This window comes from Pongo pygmaeus, chromosome 11, assembly GCF_028885625.2.
Source record: "Pongo pygmaeus isolate AG05252 chromosome 11, NHGRI_mPonPyg2-v2.0_pri, whole genome shotgun sequence".
Taxonomy (NCBI): Eukaryota; Metazoa; Chordata; class Mammalia; order Primates; family Hominidae; genus Pongo; species Pongo pygmaeus.
Window position 1 is genome coordinate 37,622,268 of NC_072384.2, and position 13,501 is coordinate 37,635,768.

The following is a 13,501-nucleotide window of genomic DNA, read 5'->3' on the forward strand; positions in this document are numbered from 1 at the left end:
CTCCGACTCTCTCAGCCTCTTGCTCCGCGTCAGGGCCTATGTGCCACATTTTCTTAATCCAGTCTATCATTGTTGGACATTTGGGTTGGTTCCAAGTCTTTGCTATTGTGAGTAGTGCAGCAATAAACATACATGTGCATGTGTCTTTATAGCAGCATGATTTATATTCCTTTAGGTATATACCCAGTAATGGGGTGGCTGGGTCAAATGGTATTTCTAGTTCTAGATCCCTGAGAATCGCCACACTGACTTCCACAATGGTTGAACTAGTTTACAGTCGCACCAACAGTGTAAAAGTGTTCCTATTTCTCCACATCCTCTCCAGCACCTGTTGTTTCCTGACTTTTTAATGATCACCATTCTAACTGGTGTGAGATGATACCTCATTGTGGTTTTGATTTGCATTTCTCTGATGGCCAGTGATGATAAGCATTTTTTCATGTGTCTTTTGGCTGCATAAATGTCTTCTTTTGAGAAGTGTCTGTTCATATTCTTCGCCCACTTGTTGATGGGGTTTTTTTTTCTTGTAAATTTGTTTGAGTTCTTCATAGATTCTGGATATTAGCCCTTTGTCAGATGAGTAGATTGCAAAAATTTTCTCCCATTCTGTAGGTTGCCTGTTCACTCTGATGGTAGTTTCTTTTGCTGTGCAGAAGCTCTTTAGTTTAATTAAACCCCATTTGCCAATTTTGTCTTTTGTTGCCATTGCTTTTGGTGTTTTAGACATGAAGTCCTTGCCCGTGCCTATGTCCTGAATGGTATTGCCTAGGTTTTCTTCTAGGGTTTCTATGGTTTTAGGTCTAACGTTTAAGTCTTTAATCCATCTTGAATTAATTTTTGTATAAGGTATAAGGAAGGGATCCAGTTTCAATTTTCTACATATGGCTACCCAGTTTTCCCAGCACCATTTGTTAAATAGGGAATTCTTTCCCCATTTCTTGTTTTTCTCAGGTTTGTCAAAGATCAGATGGTTGTAGATGTGTGGTATTATTTCTGAGGGCTCTGTTCTGTTTCATTGGTCTATATGTCTGTTTTGGTACCAGTACCATGCTGTTTTGGTTACTGTAGCCTTGTAGTATAGTTTGAAGTCAGGTAGCGTGATGCCTCCAGCTTTGTTCTTTTGGCTTAGGATTGACTTGGCGATGCGGGCTCTTTTTTGGTTCCATATGAACTTTAAAGTAGTTTCTTCCAATTCTGTGAAGAAAGTCATTGGTAGCTTGATGGGGATGGCATTGAATCTATAAATTACCTTGGGCAGTATGGTCATTTTCATGATATTGATTCTTCCTATCCATGAGCATGTAATGTTCTTCCATTTGTTTGTGTCCTTTTTTATTTCTTTGAGCAGTGGTTTGTAGTTCTCCTTGAAGAGGTCCTTCACATCCCTTGTAAGTTGGATTCCTAGGTACTTTATTCTCTTTGAAGCAAAACTACCATCAGAGAATACTATAAACACCTCTATGCAAATAAACTAGAAAATCTAGAAGAAATGGATAAATTTCTTGACATGTACACCCTCCCAAGACTAAACCAGGAAAAAGTTGAATCTCTTAATAGACCAGTAACAGGCTCTGAAATTGAGGCAATAGTTAATAGCTTACCAACCAAAAAAAGTCCAGGACCAGATGGATTCACAGCCAAATTCTACCAGAGGTACAAGGAGGAGCTGGTACCATTCCTTCTGAAACTATTCCAATCAATAGAAAAAGAGGGAATCCTCCCTAACTCATTTTATGAGGCCAGCATCATCCTGATACCAAAGCCTGGCAGAGACACAACAAAAAAAGAGAATTTTAGACCAATATCCCTAATGAACATTGATGCAAAAATCCTCAATAAAATACTGGCAAACGGAATCCAGCAGCACATCAAAAAGCTTATCCACCATGATCAAGTGGGCTTCATCCCTGGGATGCAAGGCTGGTTCAACATATGCAAATCAATAAATGTAATCTAGCATATAACAGAGCCAAAGACAAAAGCCACATGTTTATCTCAATAGATGCAGAAAAGGCCTTTGACAAAATTCAACAGCCCTTCATGCTAAAAACTCTCAATAAATTAGGTATTGATGGGACGAATCTCAAAATAATAAAAGCTATTTATGACAAACCCACAGCCAATATCATACTGAATGGGCAAAAACTGGAAGCATTCCCTTTGAAAACAGGCACAAGACAGGGATGCCCTCTCACCACTCTTATTCAACATAGTGTTGGAAGTTCTGGCCAGGGCAATCAGGCAGGAGAAAGAAATAAAGGGTATACAATTAGGGAAAGAGGAAGTCAAATTGTCCCTGTTTGCAGATGACATGATTGTATATCTAGAAAACCCCATCATCTCAGCCCAAAATCTCCTTAAGATGATAAGCCACTTCAGCAAAGTCTCAGGATGCAAAATCAATGTGCAAAAATCACAAGCATTCTTATACACCAATAACAGACAAACAGAGAGCCAAATAATGAGTGAACTCCCATTCACAATTGATGTCTTCAATATTTCTTACTGCCCCTTGCCTTGCTATCCTCTTTCAAGACTCTCCGTAAGGAGCAACGCTTTTTTGACAACAGTAGGGGATGAAAGATGTGAAATGGTTAAAGGAAAACTGCCACTACTCCTGCTGACCCACTCCACAAAATCCCTAAATTCAGAAAGTGCATTCAATCCAGGCCAATAGCTCATTTCTAATGTTTCACTTTCCCTCAAGAGAAATATGTATCAAAAGAAAATGAATCTAGCTTTTTGACTAAAGCTGCCTTCCCTAACACTGAGAATTTGAATTGCCTCTGTTTTGGTGCCCCAGCGATTTCAATATCTGATGCAGCGTTCCACATTAAGAATCAGAATGAATGAGAGGAACACCTTCTTTTATTTGTTTTGTTTTGCTTGTAAAGCAAAAGAAGAGTGATTGTGAAAATGGAAATGGAGAGGAGAAACAGAGGGATGACTCACCTGCAGACATGTTCCTGAGGGAGGTCATCTGGAGGAAAAATTCATATGGGTGTTGTGGATCTGGAAATGGACTCATTTAAACTCTCAACGTGCATGGCACACCTTCTTGCACATCCAAGGACATATGTACCTCAGTTGGAAGCTTGGTGGTTTGGAGAAAGTTCCTGATTCAACAAAAGTTAGAAAGCGGGGAGGTTTCAAGACCTGGAAGTGAAATCTAGACTACAGGGAGCCGGGAAAGAGTCAGAAGGAGAGGAAGCTGGGAGTAGACAGTTGCAAAACCCTCTCAGTGCTCTTAGGCCACACTAAGAATGTTGGTCTTTATCCTAAATCAGTGGGAATCCCTTGAAGTAAATAAAGGTAGAACAAGATTAGATTGACATCTTAAAACAATAAAATATGGACTTAATTAGGAAGTATAGGCAGAAGGGAATAATTAAGAGGCTTTTAATTATGGGAGTCAGTCCAGGGAAGAATAGTGGAAGTGGTAGTGGAGAGAATCAGACAGGCATAACAGATATTTAGAGAATATAATTAATAGAAATGGATGAATTATTGGATATGGGAAAGATGAAGACGAAGGTGTCCAAAAATGATTTCTGGGTTTCTAGTTTGCAGGTCTCGAGAATTTTTCATTATTTTTTTTTTTCTGAAAAACCTATAATTGATATAATGGGAAATAAAAAATAAATTTTTAAAAAGAATGAACAAAAATCTTCAAAAATAGTATTTGTAATTTCATATCATGTTTACAATGTGATCATAGATAAGACAATAAAATAATTTTTAAATGAGAAGACTGATATTTGATAACCTGCAAAATGTATTTTTAAAAAACCAGGTGTTACACTCTAAGTATCTTGCTTTTGAAATATAACATTGGTGACCAGTTGTGGTGGCTCATGCCTGTAATCCCAGCACTTTGGGAGGCTTCCAGCACTTTGGGAGGCGGAGGGGGGGGGTGGATCACTTGAGGTCAGGAGTTCGAGACCAGCCTGGCCAACATGGTGAAATTCTGTCTCTACTAAAATACAAAAATTAGCTTGGCATGGTGGCATGTGACTGTAATCCCAGCTACTCGGGAGGATGAGGCAGGAGAATCGCTTGAACCCAGGAGGCAGAGGTTGCAGTGAGCTGAGATTGCACCACTGAACTCCAGCCTGGGTGACAGAGCGAGACTCCAACTCAAAAAATTTAAAATTTAAAATTTAAAAATCAAAAGAAAGATAACATTGGCTATATCTCAAACGGCACCAATGCCATTATCCTTCCACTACAACCCTCAAAGCAAGACCATTTTTTCAGTGAATAGTAGGCCTCCCAGCGTAAAAAATTAGCTCTGAATGCATAGAGAAAGTAACTAAATTCAACATCAGTGTTATTTTTTGACCTATGCATCTTTCACCATATGAAACTGAAAATAATATGTATTATCAAAATCTCTACTTTCTTGCATAGTTCATCTGATCCAAAGAATCAAATAGCACATTGCTGAAAACACACCACCAATTCTCATGTGGTTATTTTGCAAATCAGTTTCTTTTTCTCTACTTTTATGTAACACATAAAATTTTCATATAGTTGAAATGAACTGTGCAGAAGAAAAGGTAAATGCCAGCAGGCATCTAAATATTGTAGCATCTGTTATATTTTACACTCTGTAATCACAAATTTTATAAGGCTTCATTGCATTTGAGGCTGGATTCTTCACAAATTATTGAAGATTGATAGCTCTAGTAATTGTCATTACACTTATATTTTATTATATCGAATTACATAAACTTCTACCTTTTTTGTGATAATATTTTTCTAGATAACAATTCATGATGTCTGCTTTATATTTTCTTGTAAATGTGTAAAATTTATATGATGTGAAATTAGCATCTTCCAATTAAGGTATCTCAAATTTGGAGGGTGTGTGTATGTGTGTGTATGCGTGTATGTGCACATGTGCTAGTATATGTGTGCCCAGATTTGAACATGTGTGTGCATGAGTGCATGTGTGTAGCATTGCTAATTATGAAAAAGCGTTTTCTAGGTAATTTAAAACAATAGCCTTTCTTTTAAGTTTTAGACCTCTAAGTTAACATGATCTTTTTCTCTCTTTTTAACCACTTATTAAAGTTCATCTCATCTGCCTACTTTCAAGGCTAACAGTTATTAAGTGTCTACTGTGCACTTGGTACTATTCTAGTATTACTATGGAAATAAACTCTTGTAAAACCTCATTTAACTTACAAAAGACCCATATGTGACAGGTAAAATTCACTTCATTTTATAGACAAGGAGAAGTCTCAGAGAAAGCTACTAACTTTGCCCAATGCTGTTTAATCAGGTCTCTAACATTGGTCTACCTCAGGGCCACTGCATCTAGTCACCCATGTTGTATATTGCACAACTCCAGGAATGCCACTCACAAAGCCTATTATATATACGGCACCCCTTAGAGCTTTCCAGTGCTACAACCCTATATCTGTCTTGAAAATCTAATATATTTTTTACTGCACTATTTTACCACCTCACTAACTCATTCATATTAAAGTAGCAGGAGTAGAATACAGTTGGGTAAAGAAAATAAGGAGTCAAGTTTCACATTGCACTTCTTGAAAACACCACGAATGTTTCTCCATAATTATTTTACATTATTCAATCCTTAAAGCAACAACTCTCTCATATTTCCATTCTTATACAAAAAAGTATTTATGATCATATGTAAATAACCTAAGTACAAGCTAAACTATCATTATGGACTGCCTTTATATACTATGTACTGTGAAATTTTTTATTATGACAGCATGAACAAACTAGCCCGAAATGATCTTTTGACACTCAGAATGAGTCATGTATTGATACACAGGCTGGCACTCATTTGAGCAGGAAGTATGCCTCTCAAGCATCTTAATCTACTTATAAACTTCTACCTTAATTCAAAATTGTACATTTCTAAATGATTATACTGTACATAGAGTATGCTTTCCAAAGAAAAGATGTATTAAAATAGTGAACATCTGCAGAGACATGGTTAAATGAGCAAAGACAATTTGAAAGCATTTGTTGTCCTAATTCCTAGCAAGTTGACAGACAATGCCCCAAAACTCTCTATCGGATCCAGAATAAACTAATAAGCTAATCAGAGCATAACAAGCCTTTGCTAAGTGATTTCATAAGAGAACTATAAGTATGTTTAAGCAGCACTCATGGGCATTTCTCACTAAACTTGCAAACTCATTCTGAGAAATATTGTTAAATATTAGTAAATCCATGGAGTATAATATTCTCACTAGTGATTAGGGCTCTAGGGTACAGAGTAAAATGAAGAGGTATATAATTTCCCCCTGTGAATTCACAAACAATGAAGTTCTTTCTAAGTGTCTCCTCAAAGATTCTGATCTTCAAGCTGTAGCATTGAAGTTCCATTTACCTAGTTATTAATGAGGACTCTTCAGGGACTTATGATCATGAACAATTTGGTCATAGCTCTCTTAAAATGTTGAAAGTTATTTTCTTAGGAAAAATCCTTTAGTTCAAGAATTTGTTGAATACCAAGTTTATGAGGCAAATCTAGAAAACTCTGTAGGAATACTATAATTTGCTAACCAAAGTTATTATGTCATGCCTAAGGGAGCTTGTAATTCATGAAGCTGTCAGGATTCATAGCAATCAGTAAACAGAAAATTATTCTCATAAATAAATATTGATAATTAAGAAATATAAAAAGTGGTTTTCAAAATATCTAGTGACTGCACAAGCATTTGGGTTACTTTCATCTCCTTTGAGTGTTTTATTTCTCTTATGAGAATTATAAGCTGTATCAGTATCATGCCCAAATATAAGAAAACCTTCTAGATCAAATTAACAATAGCAGATATAGTCTATTTCTGTATAGACAAAATAAGAATCTAAGAATCACAGTAGAACAATTCTAAATAAATTATGGCTCTCTGTGTTCTCTAAATTAATAAAATGAAAAATTTTAAAAATTTAGAAAAATCTATCAGGATATTCCAATCCCCCTCCTCCTCTTCCTTTTTCTTCTTTCATTTTAGTTTTAAATTCAAGTTATAATCCAAGAAGAAATATGTATTAGTCCATTTTCATGCTGCTGATAGAGACATACCTCAGACTGGGCAATTTACACAAGAAAGATGTAAGATTTGGACTTACAGTTCCACATGGCCAAGGCCTCACAATCATGGTGGAAAGCAAGGAGGAGCAAGTCACATCCATGTGGATGGCAGCAGGCAAAGAGAGAGTTTGTGTAGGAAAACTCCCCCTTATAATAACCATCAGATCTCGTGAGACTTACTATCATGAGAACAGAATGGGAAAGATCTGACCCCATGATTCAATTATCTCCCATCAGGTCCCTCCCGCAACGCATGGGAATTTAAGATGAGATTTGGGTGGGGACATAGCCAAGACATATCAAAATACAAACCTTTTTTCCCTCTACAATTATATAGAACTTTATAGCTTTTTTACATTTTAATTATTCAAAACTCAGAATGGTAAAAAGGTATTAAGACATTTTTGCTATTAATAAATTAGTAAATATTATAGTTTTCAAACTTTTTCTTTATGTTTATTCTTCCTTATTTAAGGAAAGAGGAGAAAAATAGATCATATCATGTGAGAAAGAAAGAAAAAAAAAAACCCTAAACCTCTCCCTAAACATGAAAGTTTTCTTCAAAAGATAGAAAACTCTCTTAGAGTTTTATATTCAAGCAGTCACAGTCAAAGTTGTGTCCACTTCTACCCACTGGTACTTTATACAATATGTCCTTTTGAATTCTCTAAAATGATTCTGATTTTATTATTTCTCAATGTTCTACCTTTGAATCATCAGAGAGCCTTTTCATCTAAACTATTTCATGACTGCAAATATTTAGAGAGTAAATTCATTTCAAGCCCATGGATATCACTTTTCATGCTGAAAATCATCCAAAGCACGTCCAAGTTAACCTATTTTCCTGTTTTTGACACAAGGTGCCCATCTCTATGAGGAAACCTGGCTAATGACCAATTTACAGTTTATGCTGTAAACAGCCCATACTGCCTTTATATTTTGCCTCTTTACAAAGGATGGAAGAATCTAAAAAAATAACCCATCGTAGAGACAAGTACATTTTATAGCAGAAAGGTATACCTCACTGGTATTAAAAATCACGTCTAAAACCTGTAACTTTGTTCCATCTGGTGAAACAACCTTACATTCTTCTCCACAGGCCAGTGATCACTTTGCTGCAAGCTCGGGAAGGATATTTCTCATGAATGTGATAAACTTTCTCTTCACTATTGACTCTTCTCTCTCTCCCTTATCTGATAAGGCACAGAGAGGCTTCCTTAACCTATACATACACATAAATGAACATGTCCATATGGTTTGCAGAGAGAACTAGGCAATTTGGATGCACCTGAAATACAGACCAATTCAGCATGTCCAATATTCATTCCAATAACATCATGTTCTCATCATTGCACCAACTTCCCTTTCCAAAAACCTTTTACTGTTATTAGTGTTACCATCTTATCAACCAGAGAGTGAGCACCACAGGGAGGAGGTAGCATGCTTACTGTGTTCACCACTGGAATCCCAGCACTCAGCACAGAACACTGTTGTCTTACACACAGATGATCCTCAACAAAGTATTGAATGGCAGACCAATTTTCTTAGTCACTGAGACTTAAAACCTTATTAGCACAGCAGTTAAGGTTAGATAGCAAGACTAGTGACCCTACCATCAAAAGGCCTGGTTTCTATTTTAGAGTCTAACATTATATAAATGCTTGACTTCAGGCAAACTGCTTACCCTCAATAGAGCTAAAAATTTGGGGCATAGGAGAATGGAGGCAGTCAAGCAACTAAATAGTTCATTAAGAGAATTAATTCATTGAAATATTCAAAAATATTCATTGACTCTAAGATTTATTCTCTTCCTAAATGCTCCATATATAGGCAATAAGTCCATATATAGGCAATAAGTTTACCTTCAAAATGTTATTTGTATCTATCTGTTTTTCCCTGTTCCTGTTGCCAGTCTCCTGAGAGCTGGCTTGTACCACCTCAGGTGTGAATTAACAAATTCTCCGTAGCATAGCAGAAGAATTTTCCTTAAGTTTCTTTAGGCATGACGATTTTGCAATGCTAGCATGCACAAGAACCTGGGATGTTTGTTATAAAGACCCATTCCCAAGACACATCTCCACAGACTTTGATGGGGCATGCTCAGGATTCTCCAGCTGCAGCAGGTAGTCTGCAGAGGATATCCTGAGAAACTTCTTCTTTTTTTTTTTTTTTTTTTTTTTTTTGAGATGGAGTCTCACTCTGTTGCCCAGTCCAGAGTGCAGTGGCACAATCTTGGCTTACTGCAACTTCCACCTCCCGGGTTTCAAGTGATTTTTCTGTCTCAGCCTCATGAGTAGCTGGGATTAGAGGTGTGCACCACCATGCCTGGCTGATTTTTGTATTGTTAGTAGAGGTGAGGTTTCACTATATTGACCAGGCTAGTCTTGAACTCCTGTTCTCAAGTGATCCACCTGCCTTGGCCTTCTGAAGTGCTGGGATTACAGGCGTGAGCCACTGCACCGGACACTGAGAAGTTTCTTGACTGCAGTGACTAGTAAATAGGCTTAAAAAGGCATCCTCAAAAATATGAATATTTATAATCAAATTATGTGTATGTTCATTATGTGATGAAGCCTCTGTTAAAGATTCCTAAACTACCAAATTTGAAGAGCTTCCAGGATGGTGAACACATCCCTGTGCTGGGATGCACACATCCCAGGGGGCACTGCAACTCCACAGCAAAAGAAGCTCCTGAACATGAGACTCTTCCAGACCTCACACCATGTGTCTCTTCACCTGACTGCTCACCTGTATCCTCTCTCATTTCCTTTATAAAACTAGTAAACATCAGCAAATGTTGAGTTTTGTGAGTCCTTTCAATAAATTATTGAACTTTGATGGGGGAAAGGTTGTGGGAATTCTTGGCTTTGTAGCCAAGTTGGACAGAAGTGTGGATACCCTAGGAGTTCATTATTTGCTACTCAGGTCTGAAGGGCCTTGTAGGACTGAGCCCTTAAACCAGTAGTTAATGTCAGAATTGAGTTAAATTATAGAACATGAAATTGACATCCAGAGAGTTGGGAAATGGGTGACTGCAAGGGGGAAAATCCCTATACATTGGGTGTGAGAAGTGTTGTGACTAGAGAAACAGTTTTCCTTTCATTATATTGCCCGCTACTACTAGAATGAGTGCTTCTAGGACACACTATATGTGGAAGAATAGAAATAAAACATCCAGAACATGTTGGAAAAACAGGAGTCAGCATGTGACAAGGAGAGGGAAAGAGGTTCTATGAGAGAAATAGCCCACAAGCAATTATTTCTCATGTTCCAAATGACACCTGAAACTCTTGCAAGAAAATCTATTAGGACCGAAAGTGTGTCACTATGCAACAAAGCAGCAGTAACACATAGCACAGGAAATATCCTCTCACAAGCAAAATGCAAAATAAGCTGACAGCAACATGTAAGCTGGTAAGAATATATATTTGATAAGGATCATAGAAGCTACAGCAATGTGAATATATTTTTTCAATCACTTACAGATATTTTAAGGAGCCACATCCTATAGAATCCCAGCTTTTCAGTTATAGTAATCAAAGGAGCAAAATATTCTCGAGTGCCTACCTAATATCTGCAGAATGATGGGTCAGGCACCATGGAGGAAGAAGAACCAAACAATCTGCTTTGCAGGAGTTTACTATCTGAAGAAAAAATTAGAAAAGTCAGAATGTTTAGAAAATATAAGAGCACACTTAATGGTAAGCAATATACTAACACACGGCACTGTGCAGTGACATACAAAAGCATTTGATTGAATGAAGGATTGATTGAAGTGATTCTTGGTCATTAGCTCACTCTCTCCTCTTCCCACATGAACCCTTGGATACTGATTCATTGTGGTTTACTTAATTTTTAAAATGTAGAGTATGTAAGATTACTCATGCTCTTCCATTCATCATACTTTCACCATCAATATGCTAACAACTCTTTTATCTCATTTTACCTTTATTTTAGTATATTGCCCCTTTTATAGTTCTCCCTCCTTTTCACCCTTCCAACCTTCCATCTAAGTGGTTATTTAAATGCATTAGTTCCTTGAAAATTAGAGTGTATTTTATATGTGCTTTTAATTTGCATAAATGATAGTGTTAGTATCTTGTTTCTTGCTATTTTCATTCTTGCTAGTGTTTTTGAGATTAGATTATTCCATGCTGTCAAATGTAAATCTAGCTCATTGTTGCTAATGGTTCATAGTAGTCCAACATTCTGACATATACATACACCTCCTTTTACTTGGCCATTCCATCAGGTTTCCTGCTATCACAAGCAATGCTGTGAAAATCCTGCACAAAGTCCGACGATTTTTCATGAGCTGAATTGTAGCATCAAGACATGCTTATTTTACTAGGTAATTTCAGCTTTTCTCCAGCATCATTGCAGCATTTTAGATTCTCACTAGCTATGCGTGTGGATCCCCCTTCCTCTCGACATGTTTACCTGCCTTCTAACTTCTGCTAATTTGGTGATTATAAAGTAATATTTTATTGTTTAAATTTTTATTTATGTACTTAGCAGTGACTTTGAGAATCAGTTTACATATGTATTACCATTCACATTGATTTTCATTCAACTACTGTACTCATTTTAATAAATTTTCAGTCCTTTTATTTCCTAAATGGCATGTGTTTTTTAACGTATTTTAAATATTAAACAGTTCTCAATCTTGTAAATTCCATGTTAAAGCTTCCTATAATGTGTTTTATTGGATATAAAACTCTTCTTTCGATTGCAGTCAAATTCCCTAATCAAGTTCCTGTTTATTTTTGTTATTTTGTTTCTTTACTGTTATTTTTATGCCTGTGTTTTTATGGTTTTTTTTTTTAAAAAAACCTTTTCTAGCTCAAGATAGAACATGCCATTCTCCTACATTCCTTTCCTCCTCTTCCTCTTCTTCTTTTTTTAATACCCAGATTTGTCAAATGTCTGTTTTGCCAAGAAAGGCAATTAAAAATTCAACTTCATCACTGACTGTCATCATTGTATAAAATAAATGAATATTTTAACACCAAATTACAAGGAGAAAATTTCACAATAATGATAGTCATTTACAGGTGAATAAATTTTATACTTTGAAAAACTTTCCATATCTGATTTTTTTTTCTTCTCAGTTCATAGCACACTAGTTTATGAACCAACAATTGGGACCCACTGAATTAAGACATTCTCCACCTTAGAGCAGAGATGTGGGTCAAGGGACCCTGCCTAAGAATGAATGGAAGCCAAACAACTTTGATCAAGTGGATCTCTGGTGCTCTGCCAGGGATTGGATCAAAGTAAACTCCAGGTAGCCACTGATGTGTTTTCTGACATTACAAATTAGATCTGTCTCTTCTTGGGTTATATATACATGGAATCACAGTCTATTTACTCTGTGGTGTCTGGGCTTTTCTGCACAGAATATTTTTGAGCATCATCTATGTTTTTAATGTATCAGTAATTTACTGTTTTTATTGCTGAATAGTATACCACTGAATGAATATACCACACAGAATTTATCCATTCACATGTTGATGAACATTTAGGCTGCTTCCACTTTTAGGGCCATTATAAACAAAGCTACTGTGAGCAGTTTGTACAAGTCTTTGTATAGACTTAGGTTTTCATTTCTCTTGGGTAAACAGAAGTTTACTTTCTGGGTTATATCATAAGGGTATGTTTTACCTTTTCTTGTGCCTTCTTTGTTGAGTGACCCTAAATATTTACAGTTCTTGTTATTTGGGGAAATATTTTGTTAACCATTATTTTTCATTGTTAATTAGTGATTTTGATTTTTTAAGTGGGTTTTGTACCAGCAAATGGACAGACTATTTCATAGTTATAGTAATTTGTCTGCAAGTTTGATTTTGTGTTGTGCCTAGGAGTTACAGACATAGACTATTAGTACCACGTGGTACAGATATAATTGGGGGAAAATCTTATTTGTAGAAAAGTAGTAGGACACTCACAATCTTGTGAACTCGCATTATTCCCTAGTTTAGGCAGTGCAAATTTGGATTGCATGGGCCATGACCAGTGTTCCAATAGAAAAAGACCTTGCTCCCTGCAATACTCTACACATTGATAGAGACAAAGGGCAAGGAACCATTCTATCACTATATTTAAAAGGAAGCTCTGATAGAGGCAGTCATGTTTTTAGAAAGGGGACCTCTGAAAATCAGCAACTGGATAAGTCTGGCCCTGCATTGAGCTGGCTCAGACCTGCTCAGTCAGCTCTCAAAAGGTCAGCTATGCAAACTGCCTCCACAGAGAAAAGAAAATACATATCCAGAGACACCCAGATGTGTACTCCCCAGTTTGCTATGAAGCTAACCTGGAAATAACAGTAATTTTAATTCTTTCTCTCTGTTCTTTCATACCTACGACTTGTTTTTCTTATGTTTGCCAGTTCCAAAAGCATATGGAACACAGCAGTGCTATCAT